This window comes from Scyliorhinus canicula, chromosome 3 (genome assembly GCF_902713615.1).
Source record: "Scyliorhinus canicula chromosome 3, sScyCan1.1, whole genome shotgun sequence".
Lineage (NCBI taxonomy): Eukaryota > Metazoa > Chordata > Chondrichthyes > Carcharhiniformes > Scyliorhinidae > Scyliorhinus > Scyliorhinus canicula.
In genome coordinates, this window is record NC_052148.1 from 37,300,461 (window position 1) to 37,326,716 (window position 26,256).

The following is a 26,256-nucleotide window of genomic DNA, read 5'->3' on the forward strand; positions in this document are numbered from 1 at the left end:
TTCTCTGCGGCTCTTTCCGATACCACAAATGTCTGCTCCATGCCTGCATGGTTGTGATCAGTCCTGCGCTCGTATGCCAGCCGATGGGAGCTGACATGCTTGGATTCTGCACTTTCTCTTTTATCATTTGCAGCAATAAATCAAAGCCAAATAAAAACAACCATAATGGTAGCCTTACCTTTCTTGTTAAACCCAAGACTGAAGATGGAGTGCAGATGATTCATAGGAATTTGATTAGCAACAAAAACATAAATGCAAAGCAGATTGGACTCACCAACATCAAACAGAGCCCAGGACTGTCTCATTTATCTTCAAATGTTCACCTGTAATGTGTTTTCCATTTCACCTGAAAGATTTTAGGCTTACTGGCTGAAGCAATTCCACCCCCCCTCTCCACCCCCGCCACCCCCCCCCCCCCCCCCCCCCCCCCCCGACCGATACCAGCGCGAGGACGCAGGGTGAAAATCTAGAAAACGTGAAACATTCGGCTCAATTTGAAATGGTGACAATTTTTTATCTTCTGTGGAAATCCATGCTGTAATGGGGGACAATATTTTTCAAACTGCAATTTGTGCTTTTTTAAACAAAAAGACCAGTAGACCACTTGGCCTCCTTCATTCATTTTCACAAAGACCGACTCAAAACTACCCAATATCAGCAGCTATCAGGACCACTCGGACAACCTGGTGCTTGATCCATACAGACAATGAACGCAGGGGTAGTCGTGGTTCTATGGAGCTCAAACCCGCTGCCCTCTCTCAGGAAGACAACACTGGTCTGCACACCCTGCCATTGTACCAGGGCCCTTGCTGTTGCCTGCCCCAGGTTGACAAACCTCGACAGGTGAAATACTTTGACAGTGGGACCAGGTGGTTGAGCTGGGGCGTTGGGTGCGAGAGTGGGCAAGGAGGAGATAGTGGTGAGGGAAGGGTCCCACCTCACGGAGAGACTATGAATGCACACCGTAAATCCAGCATTCCCGCTTTCCCCACGTTTTCTCGCTTCCTGGTGGCTACCGAGAGGGGCCCAACGCACATGTGCAAAAGAGAAAAATACCCACACACACAGTAATTATTCTCCTCTCCTGCACGCGCACACTTTAATAGCCGCCCCTCAACATTTCCTCATACATATATGCTCCCTATATATAGACTATTTAGCTCCTCCCCTCCTAAAAAGGGGAGGTGCCTCTTACCCCTCCCCCACACATATAGTAAATATCCTCTTGACCCCCAAAACGCATAAATTGTTCCCCTCACACAGTAACTCACCCTCCCCCAACATACACAGTAATCCATCTCCCTCGTGTCACACACAGTAATTACCTCCCTCTCCCCTTTTGCCCCCCCACACACAGTTAATCCCCCATTCTCCCCCCATACACACAGTAATTAGCCCCATCTTCCCCCTTCCCTCTACATACAGTATTTACCTCCCTCTCCCCCCCTCTTTTAACATCAATCTCTCCCCATCCTACACACACACAGTAATTGGCCCTCGTTCTCCCTCTTCACCGCTGCTGATCTCTCCTTCTCCCCGCTCCCCCTCTCCTCCCTCCCACCCTCTCCTCCAAAGACAAGCGGCTGGCAGGAGCACAAATGTTTGAAGCACCTCCGTTACTACCGGCATTGATTCAGTGGTTCCAGGCTGTGGCAGCATCACAGATAGTGAGCTTGAGAATTGTGACACAGCTGAAAAATATTCTGTCAAAGTACCTCAAAAATATGATCAACAGGTTAAGCAATCTGTCCCATGAATACAAGAGCGTGGTTATCTGAGACTTCTGAGGATGTATAAGGCTCTAGTCAGACCCCATTTGGAGTATTGTGAGCAGTTGTGGGCCCCTTGTCTAAGGAAGGGTGTGCTGGCCTTGGAAAGGGTCCAGGGGAGGTTCACAAGAATGATCCCTGTAATGAAGAGCTTGTCATATGATTAACGATTGAGGACCCTGGGTCTGCACTCATTGGAGTTTAGAAGGATGAGGGGGGGATCATAATGAAACTTACAGGATACTGCGAGGCCTGGATAGAGTGGGTATGGACAGGATGTTTCCGCTTGTAGGAAAAACTAAAAGCAGAGGACACAATCTCAGACTAAAGAGGTGATCCTTTAAAACAGAAATGAGGAGGAATTTCTTCAGCCAGAGGGTGGGGAATCTGTGGAACTCTTTGCCGCAGAAGGCTGTGGAGGCCAAATCACTGAGTGTCTTTGAGACAGAGATAGATAGATTATTGATTAATAAGGGGATCAGCTATCAGCCATGTTTGAATGGCGGAGCAGACCCGATGGGCCCAATGGCCTAATTCTGCTCCTGTGTCTTATGGTCTTATGTTGTCACTATGCAATGGTCATGAGAGTGGTAATTTCCACTGACAGGATGCTGCCGTCAGTCCTAAACGATGCACTTCCTATCGCACAATTCAACAACGTAATGTATGAATTTCAGTGCCAGTGCAATGCTAAGTATGTCGGCCATATGTCCAGCAATTGGCTGATCAAATAAGACAGCTTGTTCCTTTGGTTGCTCAGGATGGGCAAACTTACTCATCCAGTGTGCGCTTGCAAATCCTAAAATAAAATGTTTACCATCTGATGTGATTCCATAATTGGGCAGCACTTGTGCTGGTAGCTACACTAACAACCAATTTAAGATAATCAGTTGAGCTTGTACCATGGCTTATTTACACTTGCTACATACATTCATATGCAGAGACCTGTTTTAATACAAACAAGAGGAATATTTTCAAGCCTTGTGCCTTTTATTGAATAACCTGGGAGCTTGGGGCTTGTAGTTCCCTATTGCTTTTTCCATGGCAATGTCTTGGCCAATCAGAGTCGAATTACCAACAAATCAGCACGCCTTTCTCCTGTCACATAAATGTGAAATTTGGCATTCTTGTGTTTGTCCCGATGAGTGGAAGATGGAAAGTTTCATCAACAGGTCTCTCTTTTCAGCAAGATTGTAACAACATTATCTTCCTTTGAAATGTTTTTTCAAAGCCTGCATTAAGTTTGGGAGGTGTGAAGTGGATTAAAGGTGTCTTCAAAGGAGCTGTGTTTCATTAATAGTTTTATGAGATTGTAAGAATTATCTTTTCAAAGGGAATGTTGATTGCTGGTTTCATTTTCAGGAGCATTTCAAAGATGTGCCAGCGTTATTATATGAAAATCGCTTATTGTCACGAGTAGGCTTCAATGAAGTTACTGTGAAAAGCCCCTAGTCACCACATTCCAGTACCTGCACAGTACGGGAATCGAACCGTGCTGCTGGCCTGCTTGGCCTGTTTTAAAAGCCAGCGATTTAGCCTAGCGAGCTAAACCAGCCCCTGCTATGGCTTATCGGTCCTGTACCCAGAAGAATGCTTCAAAAACGTAGCAGATATCAGGACAGTAAATCAACGTGAAAATCAAACCCCAGTGTCTGCCACATACATTCATATCTCATTCCCCATACTGTTGAATGCAAGAAGAATTTAGCCACTTGTGAAAGAACTCTAATGCATCTGAACCTTTACACATTGCTGGTCAGTTAATGGTCTCTTCCTTTTAGCATCAGTGTCCATGGTCAATCATTGCAGTGAAAACAAAAATCTTCCAAAAACTTTAAACACAAACTTAAGGCCAAAATTACAATATTCATCAGCCAATGCGCTGAATTTCAGTTGGAATGGTGCAATTTAAGAAACTGGACATCATCTGTAAATGAAAAATAATAACAACCGAAGTGAAGGCTTGATAATTGTTTCATTGCATGGCAAGAAAGCTGAAGATTCTCAGTTTTAACTTATGGAAGATACAGAGTGCAATGGGAAATACCTCAGAAAACAAATCAATATTTAAATACTTTACTCAGTTCTGATCAGGTCATTGACCTGAAACGCTAACTCTGTTATCCTCTCATCAGATGCTGCCTGACCTATCTCTGGCAGTAATTGTTTTGTTTCACATTGCCAACACCTGCAGTATTTTGTTTCTGAAGTATAGAAATACCTCAGGTTGCCAGATTTGAAATATGAGCAACAATACTTTGGGTATATTCAATAAATTGCCTTAGATAATTTTCCGGTGGCAGGGTAGCACAGTGGTGAGCACTGTTAATTCACAGCGCCAGGGTCCCAGGTTCGATTCCCGGCTTGGGTCTCTGTCTGTGTGGAGTCTGCACGTTCTCCTTCTATCTGCGAGGGTTTCCTCCAGGTTCCTCCCACATTTCCCGAAAGACATGGGGCTGGATTCTCTGACCCCCCGCCAGGTCGGAGAAGCGCCGGGGGCCGGCGTGAATCCCGCCCCCGCCGTCTCCCGAAGTCTCAGGCACCAGAGATTCGGCGGGGGTGGGAATCGCGCCGCGCCTGTCAGCGCCCCCCCCCCCCCCCGGCGATTCTCCGGCCCGCGATGGGCCAAAGTCCCACTGCTGTCATGCCGGTCCCGCCGGCGGGAATCAAACCACCTACCTTACCGGCGGGAACAGGCAGCGGAAGCGGGTTCCAGGGTCCTGGGGGGGGGTGCGGGGCGATCTGGCCCCGGGGGTTGCCCCCATGGTGGCCTGCCCCACGATCGGGGCCTACCAACCGGCGGGCGGGCCTGTGCCATGGGGGCACTCTTTTCCTTTCGCATTCGCCGTGGTCTTCACCATGGCGAACGTGGAAGTGACCCCCTCCCCTGCGCATGCGCGGGGATGACGACAGCAGCCGCTGACACTGCGGCTCATGCGCGGACGTCCGCCGCCCGGCGAAGTCCCTTCGGCCCCGGCTGGCATGGTGCCAAAGGCCTTTCCCGGCACCGCTGGGGCGCTAACCACTCCGGCACGGGCCGAGCCCCTCAAGGTTAGGGCTTGGCCCCTAAAGGTGCGGAGAAATCTGCACCTTTGGGATGGCCCGACGCTGGAGTGGTTCCCGCCACTCCATCCCACTGGGAAGCCCCGCCTCACCAGGTAGGGGAGAATCCCGGTCATGATGTTAGGTAATTTGGACATTATGAATTCGTCCTCTGTGTACCCGAACAGGTGTAGTGTGGGGACGAGGGGATTTTTACAGTGACTTCATTGCAGTGTTAATGTAAGCCTACTTGTGACAATAATAAAGATTATTATTATTATATGAATCACTTGCCCAGAAAAGACCAGAAGAAACAAGGACACAAGAACCAGGAACAGGAGTAGACCACACAGCTCATTAAGCCTGCTCTGTCATTCAATACAATCATGGCTGATCTTGCACTTTAGCTCCTTTTTCCCACCTGCTCCCTGTACCCCATAAGTCCCTGAGAGACCAAAGTTCTGCCTATCCCACTTTTAAATGTATTCAACAATGGAGCATTCACAAACCTCTGGGATAGAGAATTCCAAAGATCCCAACCCTTTGAGTGAAGTAATTCTCCTCCTCTCAGTCCTAAATGATTGACCCCAACTTATCCTGAAGCTGGGCCCCTGGGTTACCCAACCAGTGGAAACAATCGCTCAGCGTCTACTCTATCAAACCCCTTCAGAATCTTGTGCATTTTAATTAAATCGTCTCTTCTTCTAAGCTCCAGAGAATATAAACCCCAGAGTATATTTCTTCTTTTATGGGATGTGGGTGCCACTGGCAAAGCCGGAATTTGTTGTCCATCCCTAATTGCTCTTGAACCAAGTGGTTTGCTCAGCCATTTCAGAAGACGAAAAAGAGTTAACAATGTTGCTGTGGGTCTGGTGTCACATGTCGGCCGGACTAGTTAAGGATGAGGCAGCACGGTAGCATGGTGGTTAGCACAATTACTTCACAGCTCCAGGGTCCCAGGTTTGATTCCCGACTTGGTTCACTACCTGTGCGGATTCTGCACGTTCTCCTCGTGTGTGCGTGGGTTTCCTCGGGTGCTCCGGTTTCCTCCCACAGTCCAAAGATGTGCAGGTTAGGTGGATTGGACATGCTAAATTGCCCTTAGTGTCCAAAATTGCCCTCAGTGTTGGGTGTGGTTACTGGGTTATGGGGATAGGGTGGAGGTGTAGGCTTGGGTAGGGTGCTCTTTCCAAAGGGCCGGTGCAGACCCGATGGGCCTAATGGCCTCCTTCTGCACTGTAAATTCTATGATCTATGATGACAGATTTGCTTCCCTGAAGGCCTCGGCCTCTCATCATGGGATAACCCATTCATCCCAGTGACCAATTCAGTGACCTTTTGCTGTACAGCCTCCAATACAAGTTTATCTTTTCTCAAATGTGGAGACCAAAACTGCATACACTATTCCAGATGCCATTTCACCAAAACTCTGGACAGCTGTAAAAAGACCTCTTTATCCTTGCACTCCAAACCCCTTGTAATAAAGGCCGTGGGGGTTTTCCACCCTCATTTAAGGCAGGCGGGAAAGCCAGAGGAGGCAGAGTATCCAACTGGAGTCCTAAAACAGCGTTTATGTCGGCGAGATTTCCTGTTGAGATAGTCCCCGCCCCCTGCCAATGATTCCCATCATGAAAGGTCAGGAACCTGCTATACCTTCAAATGTCATGAGGGGGCCTTCCTGCACAATCGTTCCCCCAATGTAAGAAATTCAATTGGTTATTCAATAGATGGTGAGCGGGATTCTCTGTTTCTGAGACGTAATGTTGACGCCAATGTAGAAACCATGGACTTTTACGACAGAAAAGCCAGCGCCACACATGGATCGATTACGCTACCGTTGAGGGACTCGGACAAATGCCAATGAAAAACGTGCAGGATTTGCCGGGTCCTTGATTGACACTCAGGAGATTGACAAGCTGCAGCCGCATAAATTAATTACAATCCCCACATACACTCATCCCAGCCAACAAGGTGGCACTGGTTGTGCTGGACCACACCCAGGCAGCTGATGGGTTGGATGGGGCCAGAGGGCACCCAGGGGGGTGCCCTGAGGGGACACCTATACAACCCATGGCACTAAGTTCACAGTGGGCAGCCAGCGGTGTGCACTGCTGCATGGCTGCCTTGCCGGCTGCGGCAATGGTGTTCCGTGCCCATTCACCCCGACCCACAGCCCCCCAATACTCCCCCAGCCCTGGTAGAAGCCCCCCCAGCCAGCGGCACAACCATCAGCAAACTATTGCGATCTTGGACACCTTCTGTACGCCCTCTCCCTCCCACGGCAGCCGCCACACCGGTTTCACGATTTTTAAAAGCGCAAGTGAACCACTCGGCCCATCGGAGGCGGAGAATCGCGGAGGCCCCGAAGAATACCCGTACGGGCCCCCTAATGTTATGCAAATGGTCTCTCCTGTACGTGCGTTCCGGAAGGCATTGACGCCACTGCCGAGGTGCTGGAGCATTGCGATTTGCCGTCAAATCGGCGACTGCTGCGATTTCGGCATCGGAACCTATTCTCCGCCCAATCGCCGTTCCCGTTTCGCCGTCACCCGCCCAACATCCATCTTACACGTGGTGCTGTCAACCAGTTGTGCACTCACGTTTTCATGGCGATGACTGATAAACCTGGCTTTTCCAAAATGAAAAGCCAGCTTTGTAGACATTACGACATCAATAAAAAAAATGTTTAAATCCTACCAAGGGGAAAATTAAAATCTTGGTCAAAATCAGGTTAAAATGAATTACTACCTGTTTGGAGGGAAATTACACCTCATGAATGTGGGCATCCAGCAGCTCAAATATGCAGGGCCAACTTAATACCTGTAACATGCATCTTTCTGAGGTGGACAGAAGTCTCATAAAAGCAGGTAATTGAGGAAAAGAACAGTCTGAACTGACGCTTATTAAAAGTCTTCGAGTAACAGCTGCAATAGCTGCAGTACAAATGACCTAATCAAAAGAATGAAAGCCACAGGTGCGATCGATGGACAACAAAACATTGGCCAACCAAAGATTGACAAAATGATAAATGAATACATGATGGTGAGAGCAATTCCTCCATGCTCACCAGGGACTCATCTCACTCCATGCAAAGCTGTTAATAGAACCAAAATGTCAACACCCCCGCAGCCCAGAATTCCGAAAGACCTGCAATTAAATACGTTTTGCAAAACACCTACAAGCATCGCATGTGTGCTTAATGTGGAACAGACCACCACAGGATGCAATCAATAAAGTAATAGAGCCTGTGGGGTCCAGAATTGGTCATTACGTTTTGGAAAAGTGAGGTGAAGCAGAAAATTTGAGGGGGTTAAAATGAAATGAAATGACAGAATTAGCACAGACAGATTAGTGAATTGTATAACAAGAAAATTGGAGAATGTTTGAAAATGATAACAGCTCATGGGCATTGATTTGCAGTTTGGGGGGAAAGGTATGTGGTCTTGTTTCGATTAGGAGGAGCACCACTCTCCGCCCAGTGTTGCCACGGAAAGATTACTCACTATTGTGCTGTCATTGGTGTTTTTCTCAATCTTTCTAGCATGGGCAGGTGAGTATTTTTGGACAGATCAATGTTTAATACAAAGCTGATTGGCGTGATTAAAGAAGTCACTTTTCCATTCCCTTAAATTCGCAAACCTCTCCAGATGGTGGATGAATCTGTCACTTCAATGCTTAAAATCCTGACTGTAATTGCTGCAGGCTATTCTAATCAGCAATTCAACTCTCCTTGGCCAAGTTAGCAATGCTTTAGAAAAAAACTCGTACTGTGTAAGCCGCTGACTTGATTGTTCTTATGCACATCTGGCTGCACTCCCACATTCTACCCTCAGTAGATTGAGGTTATCAAAATGGCTGCTTCCCATGTCCTAACTTGCACCAAGTTCCATAAGTGCAGGGTCACAGATGATCCCATTTTGACACCACACCCTGGTCTTGGGAGTTGTTGTCCAATAGACCTTGACTGAGGATGTTAAGGAAGTCCTGATCCTTTCTGAATTGGTAAATGGTGACCTGAGGATGACCTTTCTTCTTGGAGTGGAATAGTGCCTTGGCTGAAGCCTTGACCTAGATACCAGTGTCATGTGAGAGTACCTTTAAGAAATGGGTGTTTAAGAAATGTACCTTTAAGAAATGGGTGTTTATCAGTGATGTCAGAGTGTGGGTGGAGCGGGGCTGTCTGTCAGCTTTTTATTTTCATTTTAGGCTGTTTGCCGCAGGATGTGTTTTAGTTTTGTTTTCAGTGTTGGAGCTGAAGCCAGACACAGCAGGTGTACTGTTGATCTCTCTGCCATAAAAATACTACCTCTTAATCATTTGGTGAATTCGGAACTATAAATTTTCTCAGAAGTGAATGTAAACCTAATGTGCTTCTGTTAAAAGGTGTTTCTTTTGTCTTCTGGATGTTGTTTGGGAAGTTATTAAGGATTACTTAGTGTTGTATTCTTTGTGGGTTGTATTTGAATTAATGGTTGCTAAGATGTTCACTGTATATTTTAAAAAGGTTTACTTGAGTTCATAGAAGAAACATTATTTTGTTTTAAAAAATACTTTTCCATTTCTGCTGTACCACACCTGTAGAGTGGGTTGTGTGCTCCCCAAACCACAATCTATTAAAAGTTGTGGGTCAGGTGAACTCCATGATACACTTTGGGGTTCTCTAAACCCTGGCCCATAAAGGAAGTGTTTAATCAGCACTGTGATAGCTCTGAATGATGAGGACACTGTTGAGGATGGTAGATTTTGACTGGTACCAGTGGCGTGATCTCAGATGTTTTCAGGTTGTGTTCCAGCTTAGCTTGGAAGTAGCTGCTTGTCACACAGAGCCCACAGTATTATCATCGCTCCAGCAGCCTCTGTCCATTTTCATTCATTTTTCCACTTCCCTGTTGCCTTATGTACTTTGGCCAAGCTGTGTCGTCGGTACCCACCTTTGCACTGAAGTCCCCTCCATCAGTGTTTTTCAAAGTGGGAGCCATGACCCGCGGGTGGGTCGTGGGTTTTGAAAAAGGGGTCACCAAAAATGTCCTAAACTTGTCCTGTTCAGAGGAAAATGGCACACGTTTGTACGGTTAAATTTAATACTTCATCAATTCTCCGCACGGGATGGGCCAAGTGCCCACCGAGTTAGGTCGAGTCCCGCCGGAGCCGTTCACGTGTGGTCTCCTACTCGGCGGGACCTCGCCGTTCATGTTGTGGGAGGGCAGCCTGCTGGGGGAGAGATGTTGCCTGGCCCACGATCGGGACCTACTGATCGGTGGGAGGGCTTATCCTGGTGGGGGACAATGTTCCCCCGCGCCGGGCCCCTGTAGCTCTCTGCCATCTTGCATCGGGGCCGGTGTGGAGAAGGCAACTCATGCGCAAACACGACCTCGCACCAGCTGTAGCGAGCATGCGTGAACTCAAGCCAGCCATAATGAGCATGCGTGGACCCGCGGCACCCGTTCTAATGCCCAATCGGCAGCTGGAGCAACGTGAAGTGCTCCAGTGCTGTGCTGGCCCCCTGTGCAGTGCAGGATCACTGCTCCAAGGGGCCTGTTGACGCCGGCATAAATCGCTTCGTCCCAGGATAGGAGAATCCCGCCCATTGTCCAAGGCTTTACTGAAGTCCTTGTGGACAACATCCACTGACCTTCCTTCATCGATCATCTTTGTCACTTCCTCAAAAAACTCAATCAAGTGAGTGAGACATGACCTCCCCTTCACAAAACCATGCTACCTATCACTAATAAGTCCCTTTGTTTCTAAATGTGAGTAAATCATGTCTCTAACAATTGTTACCAATAATTTCCCTGCCCCTGACGTAAGGTTCACTGGCCTAAAATTATCCCTGTTTCCCTTCTTAAACAAAGGAACAACATTGATCCTAGTACTTTGGGATCTCACCTGTAGCCAATGAGGATACAAAGATTTCTGTCAACGCACCAGCAATTTTCTCCCTTAATTCAAAGAAAGAAAAAAGAAAAGTGCAGCACAGGAACAGGCCCTTTGGCCCTCCAAGCCTGTGCCGACCATGCTGCCTGTCTAAACTAAAATCTTCCACACTTCCTGGGTCCGTATCCCTCTATTCCCATCTTATTCATGTATTTGTCAAGATGCACCTTAAATGTCACTATCGTCCCTGCTTCCACCACCTCCTCCGGCAGCTAGTTCCAGGCACCCACCACCCTCTGTGTAAAAAATTTGCCTCATACATCTCTAAACCTTGCCCCTCGAACCTTAAACCTATGGCCCATAGTAATTGAACACTCTACCCTGGGAAAAAGCCTCTGTCTATCTGCCCTGTCTGTGCCCCTCATAATTTTGTAGACCTCTATCAGGTCGCCCCTCAACCTCCGTCGTTCCAGTGAGAACAAACCGAGTTTATTCAACCACTCCTCATAGCTAATGCCCTCCATACCAGGCAACATCCTGGTAAATCTCTTCTGCACCCTAGCTAAATCCTCCACATCCTTCTGATAGTGTGGCGATCAGAATTGAACACTATACTCCAAGTGTGGCCTAACTTAGGTTCTATACAGCTGCAACATGACTTGCCAATTCTTATAATCAATGCCCCGGCCAATGAAGGCAAACATGCTGTATGCCTTCTTGACTACCTTCTCCACCTGTGTTGCCCCTTTCAGTGACCTGTGGACCTGTACACCAAGATCTCTCTGACTTTCAATACTCTTGAGGGTTCTACCATTCACTGTATATTCCATAATTGCATTTGACCTTTCAAAATGCATTACCTCACATTTGTCCGGATTAAATTCCATCTGCCATCTCTCTGCCCAAGCCCCCAAACAATCTAAATCCTGCTGTATCCTCTGACAGTCCTCATCGCCATCCGTAATTCAACCAACCTTTGTGTCGTCATCAAACTTACTAATCAGACCAGTTACATTTTCTCCAGATCATTTATATATACTACGAACAGCAAAGGTCCCACCACTGATCCCTGCAGAACACCACTAGTCACAGCCCTCCAATTAGAAAAGCACCCTTCCATTGCTAATCTCTGCCTTCTATGACCTAGCCAGTTCTGTATCCGTCTTGCCAGCTCACCCCTGATCCCGTGTGACTTCACCTTTTGTACCAGTCTACCATGAGGGACCTTGTCAAAGGCCTTACTGAAGTCCATACAGATAACATCCACTGCCCTACCTGCATCAATCATCTTTGTGATCTCTTCAAAAAACTCTATCAAGTTAGTTAGACACGACCCCCCTTCATAAAACTATGCTGCCTCTCGCTAATACGTCCATTTGCTTCCAAATGGGAGTAGATCCTGTCTCGAAGGATTCTCTCCAGTAATTTCCCTACCACTGACATAAGGCTCACCGGCCCGTAGTTCCCTGGATTATCCTTGCTACTCTTCTTAAACAAAGGAACAACATTGGCTATTCTCCAGTCCTCCAGGACATCATCTGAAGTCAGTGAGAATCCAAAGATTTCCGTCAAGGCCTCAGCAATATCCTCTCTAGCCTCCTTCAGTATTCTGGGGTAGATCCCATCAGGCCTTGGGGACTTATCTACCTTAATATTTTTCAAGACGTCTTTTTGGATCTCAATGTGACCTAGGCTATCTACACACCCTTCTCCAGACTCAACATCCACCAATTCCTTCTCTTTGGTGAATACTGATGCAAAGTATTCATTTGGTACCTCACCCATTTCCTCTGGCTCCACACAATGATTCCCTTGCCTATCCTTCAGTGGGCCAACCCTTTCCCTGGCTACCCTCTTGCTTTTTATGTACGTGTAGAAAGCCTTGGGATTTTCCTTAACCCTATTTGCCAATGACTTTTCGTGACCCCTTCTAGCCCTCCTGACTCCTTGCTTAAGTTTCTTCCTATGTTCCTCATATTCCACACAGGCTTCGTCTGTTCCTAGCCTTCTAGCCCTGACAAATGCCTCTTTTTTCTTTTTGACGAGGCCTACAATATCTCTCGTTATCCAAGGTTCCTGAAATTTGCCGTATTTATCCTTCTTCCGCACAGGAACATACCGGTCCTGAATGCCTTTTTACTGACATTTGAAAGCCTCCCGCATGTCAGATGTTGATTTACTCTCAAACATCCGCCCCCAATCTAGGTTCTTCAGTTCCCGCCTAACATTATTATAATTAGCCTTCCCCCAATTTAGCACATTCACCCTAGGACCACTCTTATCCTTGTCCACCAGCACTTTAAAACTTACTGAATTGTGGTCACTGTTCCCGAAATGCTCCCCTACTGAAACTTCTACCACTTGGCCGGGCTCATTCCCCAATACCAGGTCCAGTACAGCCCCTTCATTAGTTGGACAATTTACATATTGTTTCAAGAAACCCGCCTGGATACTTCTTACAAATTCAGCCCCCTCCATGTGTCTAGCACAAAGTGCGTCCCAGTCAATATAGGGGAAGTTAAAATCACCCACAAGAACAACCCTGTTGCCTTCCAACATCTTTCCAAAATCTGCCTACACATCTGCTCTTCAATCTTCTGCTGGCAGTTGGGAGGCCTGTAGTAAACCGACAACACTGTGATTTGCACCGTTCCTATTCATGAGCTCCACCCATATTGCCTCACTGCATGAGCCCTCTGAGTTGTCCTCCAGCATTACAGCTGTGATATCCTCCTTAACCAGGAGTGAAACTCCCCACCCCTTTTACATCCCCCTCTATCCTGCCTGAAACATCTAAATCATGTATTGTTTAGCTGCCAGTCATGTCCCTCCCTCAACCAGGTCTCTGTAATGGCAACAACATCATAGCTCCAAGTACTAATCCAAGCTCTAAGATCATCTGCCTTATCTGTTGAAACAAATGCACTTCAGACCACCAGTCCCGTTGCGTTCAGCAACCTCTTGCTGCCTGCTCTTCCTTTGAGTCTTACTGGCTTTAGTCTCTAGCTCTCCCTCAGTTACATCACTTGCTGACCTACTGCTCTGGTCCCACCCTCCCCCGCCACATTAGCTTAACCCCTCCTGAGTGACTCTAGCACAAGGATTTTCAAAGTGGGGGTCGCGGGCGGGTGTCTGGAGGGTCGAGGAGCCGTCAATCACGGGGTTCCTGATCGCGTGAATTCACACACAACAGCCGCGGAGCAGCCAGCTTTTAACAATGCCGTCTGTGAACAGCTTTGAAAATGAAGACCGCGGCCATATAAACAAAATGCGGGTGCACTGCGCATGCGTGCCCGGTCATCGGTGCGCATGCGTGGAACCCAGCGAGAAGCACCGCCTCCTTCTGACGTCAGCGCGCTGACGCAGGAGAAGGTTTTTTTCAAATTCCATGTAATCTTCCTGCCTGAAGCGAGGTAGAGAGCCCGTCACGCGCCCCGAACGCTGACGTCACGTGCTCTGGGTGTGATTGGGATTCCTCCAAACATAAAATGGTTCATTTTGTTATAAGGAAGAGGGCCAGAGACACAAACGGGCCAGGATCTCACAACTACAAGACAAAAGAGGTGGTGTGATTTTGGAAAGGAGCGGTCTGTGGGAGAGGGATGACTCACTTGCTATAGGGACATCTGCATTCATTGGGCTCTCACTTGTTTGCTGCATGCCACTTTCCTCGGCCACGCCCGCTAGCTGCATTGCGCTCTCCTCAGCTGGGGTGTGGACCTGCAGTTCAGGAATGCCCCCTCCTATTTTTTAGCATCATACCTATTATGGGCCGCCTTATCCGAGGGGACACTGAAAGCATAGTGAGACGCTGGGAGGTGAGTTCTACAGGGAATGTAACTGGTGGAATGCGTGTCCAAGGCTCCTGGCCAAAGAGGACAATACATGGGTTGGGTTTGGTGGAGGGTGGGTTGTAAGGGAGATAGATGCAGGCAGGTATGGTGTTCTTGGCCTCCAGGAGATTGGGGATGATGTGAGGAGTGAGGGATGGGAGTGTTGCCAGGGGCACAGAAGGCGGTGACTCACCCGAGCTGCCCTAAGGATGTCATTCATCTCCTTGCAGAACAGGGTTCCAGTCCTCCTCATGAGGCTAGCAGGCCTGACCCCCTCTGCCACCTCCTACCAGGCGCTGTTGACGATGGCAGGCTCGAGTCTCCGTCTCGCCCTGGGGAAGAGGATGTCCCTCCTCTCCTCCACAACGTCCAGCATTGTATCCACTTCACCTTCCCGAAAGCAGGAGACAGGTCTAATCTGTGCCACCTCCTTGGCTGGAGTGGGAGTGTGTGGTCAGTGTGTGCTAATAAGCATCTCCAGTGTGCAGGCTCTTCAGCACTAATTCCAGCCCCAGCGAATCAGGCATCAGTGTGAATGGGAATTGCTCTGAATCCATGTGGGTAGAGATGGTCCTGAATGTCCTTAATCACTGAACGAATCACGCCCCCGAGGGGAACGCGAATCACTCGCATTTCAGTCCAGCGTCAGCATTTAGTCTGCCAAACGGAGAATACCGCCCCAAATCTCCCAAACGGAGAATTCCACCCCAAATCTCCCAAACGGAGAATTCTGCCCGTAGTTTCCCAAACAGCCCACTTTTTATTTCCAGAGTCATTCCTGAGTCACACCGCTTTACACAGAGTTGACCACCACAGTGCTCAACAGCACCTTCCGAGATGCGAGGCTGCCACACTAGATATCATTGAACATCTTTCTTTCTCCCATGTAAAGCCACATTGAGCTTTTGGTACGTTACTGTCTGCTACAGTTTGAGAGTTCTGATTTTTACCTTAAAAGGCTGTTTTGATCCAGTTAGCAACAGGTAACTTTCTGTTTAAACGAGGCAACGTTTGAAATCCCAGTTACCCACTAAGGGATTAAAGACACAAGATTCCAGTTTTAAACAAAAAAAATAAACTTTACTATACAAAGTCAGGAAAGTAAAACAATTTACAATATCTATCTGATATCTTAACATTCAGAATTAACATGAGGTAAATATGAATTTTGCCGAACACACCACACTGCACATAACATAGCAGACACGACCAAGACAGATAGCACTGATTTTAACTCTTCACTTTCGAAGATCAAGCCTCTGAATTGCTTAAAAAAACCACTTAATAATATTAATAATAATAATCGCTTATTGTCACGAGTAGGCTTCAATGAAGTTACTATGAAAATCCCCTAGTCGCCACATTCCGGCACCTGTTTGGGGACTCTGGAACGGGAACTCAGACTTCCTCAACAACGGTTCAATCTCGTCTCCTGAGATTGCGCTCCATGGGATTCACAATGCTGCCCTTCCACCTCTAATTAAAAACACATTTACAACTCTTTCTCAGACTCTAAACTAACATTGCCGCTGTGTTTTTCGAAATGCCCGTCTCCTGGCTGTACCGAGCTATAAAATGCCTTCTCTGAGCCCTTGCTACCTGAAGTCTGCTCTCAGCAGCGGTTTGAGGAGGGGGCTCACCACCCTCTTAAGAGAAAATAGGGCGGAGAATACAACTTCTGGCCTGGTCAGCGATGCTCACATCCCATGAATGAATTTTTAAAAAAGCTCCCAAGCCTTCTCTGTGAGCTGCAAACCACATGAGATCCAAACCGCAAATAACACCCTCACTCAGAAAACGCACAGATCAATTGAAACCACAGCACCTTCTTAAACTCCAGCCATCCCCATGGCGACGTAGCCTTTCAGTGTTCTCTGAATACTTTTAAACTAATTCAGCTTGAACTTCAAAAACAAAATATCTCTCTGGGCTGCAGGTATTTGCAAGCAGTATGTACATCACATTTCCAGTTCTCCAACTAAGTAAGCCCACCTGCTGTTTTATGGCTCCATCTGTTCTATTCTGACTCTATTAAAAAGAACATGGGTAACCTTCTGAACTGCCATATTCTGACAATCCCAGCATTTTATTTAACTTATCTTCCCAACAACAATCTTCCCAGAAGTAAACATTACTTCTAAAATGTTAATATGAGCCATGAACTCGATATTCATCACATGCTTCAATGGCTTTTCCTGTATCATAAAGTCAGAAGTGAGAATAGTTGCTGATGATTGTACATGTTCAGCATGGAGGTAGTATGGCCCCTTAAAGGGGATGGGACTGGTGCTCCATGTGACTAGCCTCTGGGCCAATCATGCGGGAGCTCATGAACCCCTGACAATAGCGAGTAAGCGCGGGGCCCTGGGAGAATGAGAGCTAAGTTCCATCCTTTAGTGATTTTTAGGATTCAGTGTGGATGAAACAGGTCGATATCCCCTCGAGGAGAAGGTCAAGGCTATCTGAGAGGTCCCAGCACCCAGGAATGTAACTGGACTCAAATCCTCCTTTGGCATGGTTAATTATTCTGGAAGGTTCATTCCAGATTTAGCCACAACATTGGCACCATTACACAGCTATTAAGGAAACATCAACAGTAGCTCTGGAGGGAGCTCTGGAGGTTGCAGGGATGGCCGAGGACTGCTCAGGCAACGAACAAGAAATTGGGCTGCGCCGCCGAGATGGGTAATCAGCAGCCCCCACCCAGAAGATTAGTCACATGTCAGTTGTACATGCCAGCATATTGATCCTGCCCCCCACTGGCCACATGTCCATTCTTCCACAGGAGCTCCATCCGATGGCAGCGGCACATCCGGGGTGATCCCCCCATGCCTCCTAAGAGAACACCAAGGAGGAGAGCTCAGTGGATGCCACCATAAGCATCATGGCACAGCTCTCATATCCACCCTTCACCACTGCAGAGACACACACCTCAGAGGGTGAAAGTAGTGGTTAGGCTTCTGGTGCACATTCTGATGAGCACCACACTATTGTTGATGCACATCAGGTGGAGGCAGAAACATATGAGGAGACAGCACTCGGAGGCCTGCTGGAACCCAGCACCCAGCCAGGACCCAGTCAGATGCTGAGCCTCTGGAACAGGTTTACCCGGAGCTGATGCAATCGATAGGATGCTGCTGTGAGATTCAGAGGGGGATGTCAGCGACACTCCAGTAGGTCCAGAGCCGATTGGAGGAATCCCAAAAGCTGAGGGCACAGGAGATAGCGCTGGCAGTATGTAGGACGGAGGCCAACACTACTCGGCTGGCGACCGCAGTGGAGAGCTTTGGGCACGAGGTCAGCACCATGAGTGGTGGGGTCCAAGGCGTTGCCCAGTCAGTGACGGCCATAGTTGAGTGCCTCAGCAGCATGTCCCAGTCACTGGGGGATGTGTCCCTGATGCAGTTGGACCTTTCCGAGATGCTGCAGAGCATGTCCCAGTCTCAGGTGGGCATTGCTGAGGTGCTGCAGAGCATGCCCCAGTCACTGGGTGATGTGTCCCATTCTCAGGTGAACTGGCCGGGCTGCTGCAGAACATGCCGCAGTCTCAGGTGGGCATCGCTGAGGTGCTCCAGAGCAATTGCTGGTCGTTGAAGACCAGGTCCTAGATTCAGGTAGATATTGGCGAGGCACTGTACAGCATGCGCAGTCATGGAGGGGCATCGCTGAGGCCGTGCAGACAGTGGGAGGCCGCCAGGGCTGGCAGAGCCAGGTGACACAGGGGCATTCTGCCACACCATCCTGAGGTAACCTCCAGGAGCCTATGGGCACCGACCAGGAGGAGGAGGCGCTGGGTGCCAACCCGGAACCTGCCTAAGGGTAGCGATGGCAGCCACCAGCACGCCCGAGCCCTCCCCGCCAACCGCGCATCTCGGAGTCAGCATCAGGAACAAGGTGGCCTGGCAGGCATGATCCGCCGGCGAGTAGGCAGGGGCCTTCTGCCCTCAGGGCCCCCAGGGGATGCCCACCGGAGGCATCAAAGGCCAAGGGATGTGGTAAGCATCTGGCTGCCTCCATCACTGATGTGTATCCTGGGGAAACACCGAGATATGGCGGCAGGGCACAAAGTGTTGGGCAGATAGAGGATCACGGAGAGCGTACTGAGGCGGGGAAGGGGGTGGAAGGGGGACAGCACCATTGGTGCTCGGGGCAGTTGGGGTCTGATGCACGATCAGTGACTACTAAAGCGAGGTTGTAGTTCAACTGAAGGCTTTAATAAGCTAGATGTTTCCCCCAGCAACTCAGGTACAGAAAGGAAGCTGCTGGGGCTACACGGGCTCTTATATCCCACCTTGCAGAGCGCAGCTACAATACAGGCTCGACCAATGGAAAGCATACATTATCTACCAATGGTGTTCCAGCATTACTAGGTACCGTAATACCTCTACACAGACTACCACAGGGTCACAATTGTAGAACAATAAAACACGCTGCACCTGCGACATGTGAAGCCTCTGGAACGTTATTACGCAATGCGGGCCAACCCACGAATGGTGATCCAGGATCCGCTCCCCCCAACCACTCAAGGCATACCACGTGCAGGTGATGGGTGCGAGCATGCACCTGGCAAGCAGACAGGAGTCAGACTATGGCATCGAGAGTGGAACACCAGAGCTCAGCTTACAGCGGGTTATCATTACCCTCCAGCTCTCAACATGGGCCCGCTGACAGTACCGACCAGGCCCATCAGCCTGGAGTGATGTAACACAGACCCTGGGAGGGTGGAACAGGGTGATTGGCAGAGGGGCGGGGGGCGGAAAGAGAGGGAAAGTAAGGTGGGCAGGGTGGGGGATGGGGGACCCGGTGTGGCAGGCCGGTGGGTGGGAAGTAGGGGGAGGAGGTGGGATGACAGACTGAGCCACATCCTACATGAAGCGGGTGAAGATGAATGCCTCCCTGGCCCTTCGGGCATGTCCGACCCGGCCTTCTGATCTGGCATGCCTCGTCCTCCTCCTTGGAAGTGGCCTCATGTTCCTCCTCCTCCATTTCCTGCACGTTGCCCTGCTGCAATGCCAGGTTGTGGAGGGCACAGCAGACCACCACAAAGCAGGCGATCCTCTGGCCGTTGTACTGCAGTGCACCACCAGAGCAATTGAGGCCTCGGAACCACATCTTCAGAATTCCGTTGCACCGCTCAATGACAGCCCAGATGGCACATGAAAAAAAAATTGCTTATTGTCACAAGTAGGCTTCAATGAAGTTACTGTGAAAAGCCCCTAGTCGCCACATTTCGGCGCCTGTCCGGGGAGGCTGGTACGGGAATCGAACCGTGCTGCTGGCCTGCTTGGTCTGCTTTAAAAGCCAGCTATTTAGCTGTGTGCTAAACCAGCCCCACATGGGCCTCGTTGAATCATGTCTCCGGTTTGGTCATCGGCCTCCATACTGGCATCATTTTCCAGGTCCTTAGCGGGTACCTCATATCCCCCAAGAGGCAACCGGCCATCCTGGGGTGTCCCTCGAAGATGTTGGGGATCTCTGACTGCCCCAGGATGTCGCTGTCTTTCTCACTCCCTGGGACGCGTGCACACAGGTGCATGATATTCATGTGATCGTCACACACAAGTTGGACGTTCAAGGAGTGGAACCCCTTCCTGTTAATGGAGGGTGCTCCTTGACGTCCCGGTGCACAGAAGATGCCTTGCGTGCCATCTATTACCCACCTGGACCTTAGGCATCCCGGTGATGGTGGAGAATCCTGATGCCTGGGCATCTTGTTGGGCCTGATCCACGTCAAAGTTTATCTAGTTTTCTGCCTGGGCGAACAGGGCATCCATGACTTCACGGATACACTTCTGGGCTGTGGTGTGTGAGATGCCACAGAGGTCCCCGCTCGAACCATGAAATGACCCTGCAACATAAATGTTCAGAGCTGTGGTGACCTTGATGGCCACTGGGAGCGGGTATCCTCCTCCTCCATGTGGTGCCAAGCCCACAAGGACATGGTACTTGGTCCGCACTGCTCCCTTGTTGAGGCGGAGCCTCCTGCGACACACGCTGTCTGTAATCTGTTCAAATGGCCAGCGGCGCCTGTGCAACCCAGGCCGTTGCCGGCCTCACCCTCTGGGTCCCTCCCTGGCCTGATGGGTGGCCGGATCCTCAGGTGTGGGGCGAGCCGCCACCTCAAAACTCTGTCAGCGCTGTTGCCGCTGCCTTCTCCGGCATCTGGCTACCATTGGCATGTCAGCAGCACCACGAGGGCAGCCTCTGCAGAGTCCAAGATATCATCCATCCCATGGAATATCTGTAAGGAATTGACAAGAGTGAGGGACAGTCAATCAGTGAGGGCATCCAGCCCAGTTATCTCCGGTCCCCCATGGCTCCCTCCTGACATCCCCTGCCATCCATCAGGGTGCTGCCCAACACCCCTGGCTGCAGCGCGAGTCCTTGGGCACCAGAGCCTGTGCCACAAACACCCCCTGGTAACGTTACCCGGACTGGGCACTAAGCCCTCCCCAGTGCACCCACCCACTCTCTGGTTGCGGGGATGGCCCCAGTGCTGAGGCCCAGTGCTTGGGTGTTTGGCTGTTGCCATCTGCTTCTGGTGTTGAAGCAGAGTGGCCAGGCCTCGCTGTCTGGTTGGGATGCGAGGCAGTAACTCTCACCCAGCCCCCAGCCCAGGGGCGACTCTCCCACCGATGGCAGTCAATGCCCGGCCAAGGCTGGACGCCCCAGGTTACCTCCCCACCCCCTCGCCCCCCCCCCCCCCCCCCCCCCCCCAGCCCCCCCCCCCCCCCCCCAGCACTGGACGCCAGAGTCCCTGGACTAATGACCCAACTCTGAAGATGGCTACACACCTCCTTAGATCCCACAGCAGCTACTCTGCCAGCTTCACATTTTGAAAAAGTGGCTCCCATATGACCGTTTGCCGGGGACGCGGTTAGATCTCGGGAGGCCATTAGATAGGGGGTTGATCCCGTTAATGGTATGGGAATCGGCTTTAATTGGTGATCATTGGTTTCCCGCCACGCCACAGCGGGATCTTAATTATGGCAACGAGACAGGGCCGGTTAGATTGCAAAACGGTCGGCGCATGGCGCTGTTCCCAATATTGGTCTCTACCTCAATCTAATGGCCGTGTCGCGCTCAAACAAAGCGTTTGACGAGGCTGGTAGCCTGCGTGCATTATTTCTGATGATCAGATTCATTTTCTTCTTAAAGTGAACTGAGTGTGCTACCTTGAAGCAACCTGGCGCTGTGCTTGTTCCATAAATTAAAACAATCCTTCAATTCTGCAGCATTGGATGTCATCACCGCACGTTTCCCAAGCAGCTCACATCCTTGTTTCATGATGTAATGTACCCTCCACAGCTGTCTCTGTCTACCACACAGCTGCAGCTTGAGCCTGGGTAGAAAGAGGCTTCAAAATCGCAAATGTTCTTTTTTTTTATTGTGGTGAACTGATTGTTCTTCCACTGGATTTAAATGCTCCCTATCACATCGAGATTCATTCCTGGAAGAGGCTATATTACCATGTGATCATGTTACATGTTTATGTGGTTTAGTGTGTGCCAGAATTAAATTCCAAGTCTAACTAATCAAACAATAATGGGTCCAAATTTTTTTGAGACCACAGCATTACTTCTGGCAAAATACATAATATTTGCAGATCTCCAAATACGCAGTTATTTGAACAGTTATGCCTGATTATTGTTAGCCGTCACTAATAGTGATTTACAGGAGGGTACCTTTACTGCTGAGATTCATTGAATCATGCAAATTTACACCACAGAAGGACACCATCAGGCCCATCATAACGAGCTGTCATTGCAGCATGGCTGATTGGTTGATTGATTGATATTTATTGTCACATGTACTGAAGTACAGTGAAAAGTTTATTTCTGCAGCCAAGGGGATATACACAGTACGTACATAGTAGACTAAAGAATAATCGGCAGAGAACATTGACAATGGTACATCAACAAATAGTGATTGGTTACAGTGTGAAACAAGGGCGAAACAAGAGCAGCATAGGATGTCGTGAATAGTGTTCTTACAGGAACAGATCAGTCTGAGGGGGAGTCGCTGAGGAGTCTGGTAGCTGTGGGGAAGAAGTTGTTCCTATGTCTGGATGTGCGGGTCTTCAGACTTCTGTACCTTCTGCCTGACGGAAGGGTCTGCAAGAAGGCAAAGCCTGGGTGGGAGGGGCCTCTGATAATGCTGTCTGCCTTCCTGAGGTAGCGGGAGGTGTAGACAGAATCAATGTGAGGGTGGCAAGCTTGTGTGATGCATTGGGCTGAGTTCACCACACTCTGCAGTTTCTTGCGATCTTGGGCCGAGCAGTTGCCATGCCAGGCTGTGATGCAGCCGGATAGGATGCTCTCTATGGCACGTCTGTAGAAGTTTGTGAGAGTCGATGCAGACATGCCAAAATTCTTTAGCTTCTGTAGGAAGTAGAGACGTTGTTGGGCTTTCTTGACTGTTGCATCAACGTGAATGGACCAGGACAGACTGTTGCTGATGGTGACCCCCAGGAACGTAAAGCTATTGACCATCCCCACTATGGAGCCATTGATGCAGATGGGGATGTGTGTCGTGCTCCGCTTCCTGAAGTCGGTGATCAGTTCCTTGGTCTTTCCGACATTTTGATACAGGTTGCTTTCGGTGCACCATTCAACCAAGTGATTTATCTCCCTCCTGTAGTCTGATTCATTGTTTTTTGAGATACGACCCACCACAGTCGTATCATCTGCAAACTTATAGATTGAATTGGAGTTAAATGTTGCCACACAGTCGTGTGTGTATAGGGAGTACAGTAGAGGACTGAGCACACATCCATGTGGGGCCCCGGTGTTGAGGACTATTGTGGAGGAGGTGCTGTTGCCTATCCTGACAGATTGCGATCTGTTGGTGACAAAGTCAAAGATCCAGCTGCACATGGAGTCCGAGAAGATCACTAAAAGGAAGTGTCTCATGCAATCCAGTTTTAATTTTGCTTTTGCTTTCAACAGAGCACAGCACACACAGCTCTGCTGCTCTGATGTCTTCAAGCTTTCTCTCCATGTCTGTCTGTTCTCATGTGCCTGGTCTCAATAAATGAGCCCACCATCTTCTTCTCGAATCCCTTACGAGTAATTGGTGCCTTTATAATCATGACAAAAATATGACATGGGGCGGGATTCTCTAAACCCTCTGCCAAGTGTTTCTCGATGGTGTGCTGTTCACTGGCAGTGGGATTCTCTACTCCTGCCTCCTGTCAATGGGTTTTCCCATTGAATGCACCCCACGCTTGGGGAAACCCCGGACGGGGGTGGTCTGCCGGTGGGAAATGTGAATCCCGACGGCTGGAGAATCTCGGCCCATGGTGTGCAACAACGGTTCCTTGTAAACAACATGGTGCTCAACCTAGCAGCAAGATTAAATACAGGTATAACATTGAACCATAGGACCTCAGAAATGTTACAGCACAGCGGGAGGCCATTTGACCCACCTAAACCATGTCAGCCCACGGATACCCAGGTGCCCTTTCTAATCCCACCTCCATGCACCCGATCTATAGACCTGTAGTTTACAGCACTTAAGGTGCAGATCCAGGTACTTTCTAAAACAGTTTAGTGTTGCTGCCTCCACCATCAGCTTGGGCAGAGGTTTTTCCTCATGTCCCCCCTACACCTTCTGCTGCTTATCTTGAATCCATGTCTCCTGATTCTAGAATTCTCCGCCAAGGGAAACAGTTTTATTCTGACCACTCTATCTCTTCCCCTCATAATTTTGTACACCTCGATCAAGTCATCGCCCAGTCTTCTCTTTTTCAAGGAAAATAACCCCAATCTATCTGTCATAATATCCACTCATGTATATAATGAGATGCAGACAGGCAGTGATTGACACACAGGATGACCAATGAACACACAGCACAGAACAACCAATCACCAGACAAGACACCACCACTATAAAGCCCACAGGGCATTATGACTCCCGCTCTTTTCGGGACCCAGACACTGAGACAGTCAGAGTGCACAAGCTAGTGAGCACTATCACCATGCGGTAGCTAGTAAGTCTGGTCGAGCCAGTAAGAGGTCATCAGTAGGATTAGTAGAGTGTCAACCCACAGCTGAACATGTACAGCAGTCCATAGTTTAAATAAAACAGTGTTGGATCATCTCCAGTGTCAGACATTTGTTTCTAGCTTCCCTGCATCCAGTTACAGTTGACGTCGAACCAACCCGCCTAGCACATCACTATCCAATCTCTCCTCGTAGCTACACTTTTCTATCCCTGGCAACATCCTTGGAAAACTTCCTCTGCTCTCTCTCCAGAGCAATTACTGTAATGTGGCGAAAAGAACTGCACACAATACTCCAGTTGTGGCCTCAACAGTGTTTTATACAATTCCGACATTATATCCTTACTTTTATATTCCATACTTCTGCCAATGAAGGTGAGCAATCCATAAGCTTTCTTCACAACCTTGTCTACTTGAACTACTTGCCTTTCGGGACGTGTGTACCTGTACGCCTAAGATCTCTCACTTCATCTACTCCTCTTTGTACAATCATGGTGAACAGTCTTGGATCGTGCAATGGGGCAACACTGTGGCAAAGTGGTTGGCACTGTTGCCTCACAGTGCCAGGGACCTGGGTTTGATTACAGCCTTGGGTTACAGTCTGTGTGGAGTTTGTGCATGCTCACTGTGTCTTCATGGGTTTCCTCTGGGTGCTTTGGTTCCATCCCACAGTCCAAAGATGTGCAGGTTAGATGGATTGGCCATGCTAAATTGCTCCAAATTGCCCAAAGGTTAGGTAGGCTTACGGGGATAGGGTTGGGGGTTGGACCGATGTACGGTGCACTTTTGGAGGGTCAGTGCAGTCCTGATGGCCAAATGGCCTCCTTCTGCACTGTCGGGATTCATTATGGCAGTAGTCCCTCAACGTTTTGATCGCAACAAAGCCACAACGTCACAGAGTGTTGAAATCACTGTATGATGACTGCACAAATAAGCCTTTGAAGACAGTGCTCAAATAAAGAGCCAGTAAGCAGATGGGTCCCTTGCGGTGAGATTGCAGCACATAGCCTGTCAGTTCAGTGAGTGAGACAGCACTTCGAAAGGACCAGTACTGGATTAGCTCAGTTGGGAAAGACGAACGACCAGGGTGTGGATTGAATCGATAGCGAACGGGGGAGAATGCAAAACAAAAACAAAACAATCATTAAAAACCAGGCCATAGAAGGTTGCTTTATAACAGGTGAAGCTTCAGAAAAGTGCACAAAAGTGGCTCCAGCGACACTCATCCCAAGTGCTAACAGAGCAGAAAGGTCAAAGGAATATAGTCAAAATGTACACGATTCACCAGTTTCAATGAGGATACAGCTGACCTACCATCTGAATCCAGAATGTTTCAACAGCGCACAGAACTACGGTTTCTTGATACAGATCTGTCTGAACGAGACAACAAGAAACAAAAATTTACTGAGCAACTAGGAACAAATCCCTATATAGGCTGAACACATCAGGACCAATAGCATGTGGGCGGCACAGTGGCATAATGGTTAGCACTGTTGCTTCACAGCACCAGGGAACCGGGTTCGATTCCCGGCTTGGGCCATTGCCTGTGCGGAATCTATATATTCTCTCCATGTCTGCATGGATTTCCTTCGGGTGCTCCGGTTTTGTCCCATAAGTCCCAAAAGACATGGGGCGGGATTCTCCGACACCCCGCCGGGTTGGAGAATTGCCGGGGGGATGCGGCGTGAATCCCACCCCGCCGCTCCGACGCCGGCTGCCGGATTCTTCGGCGCTG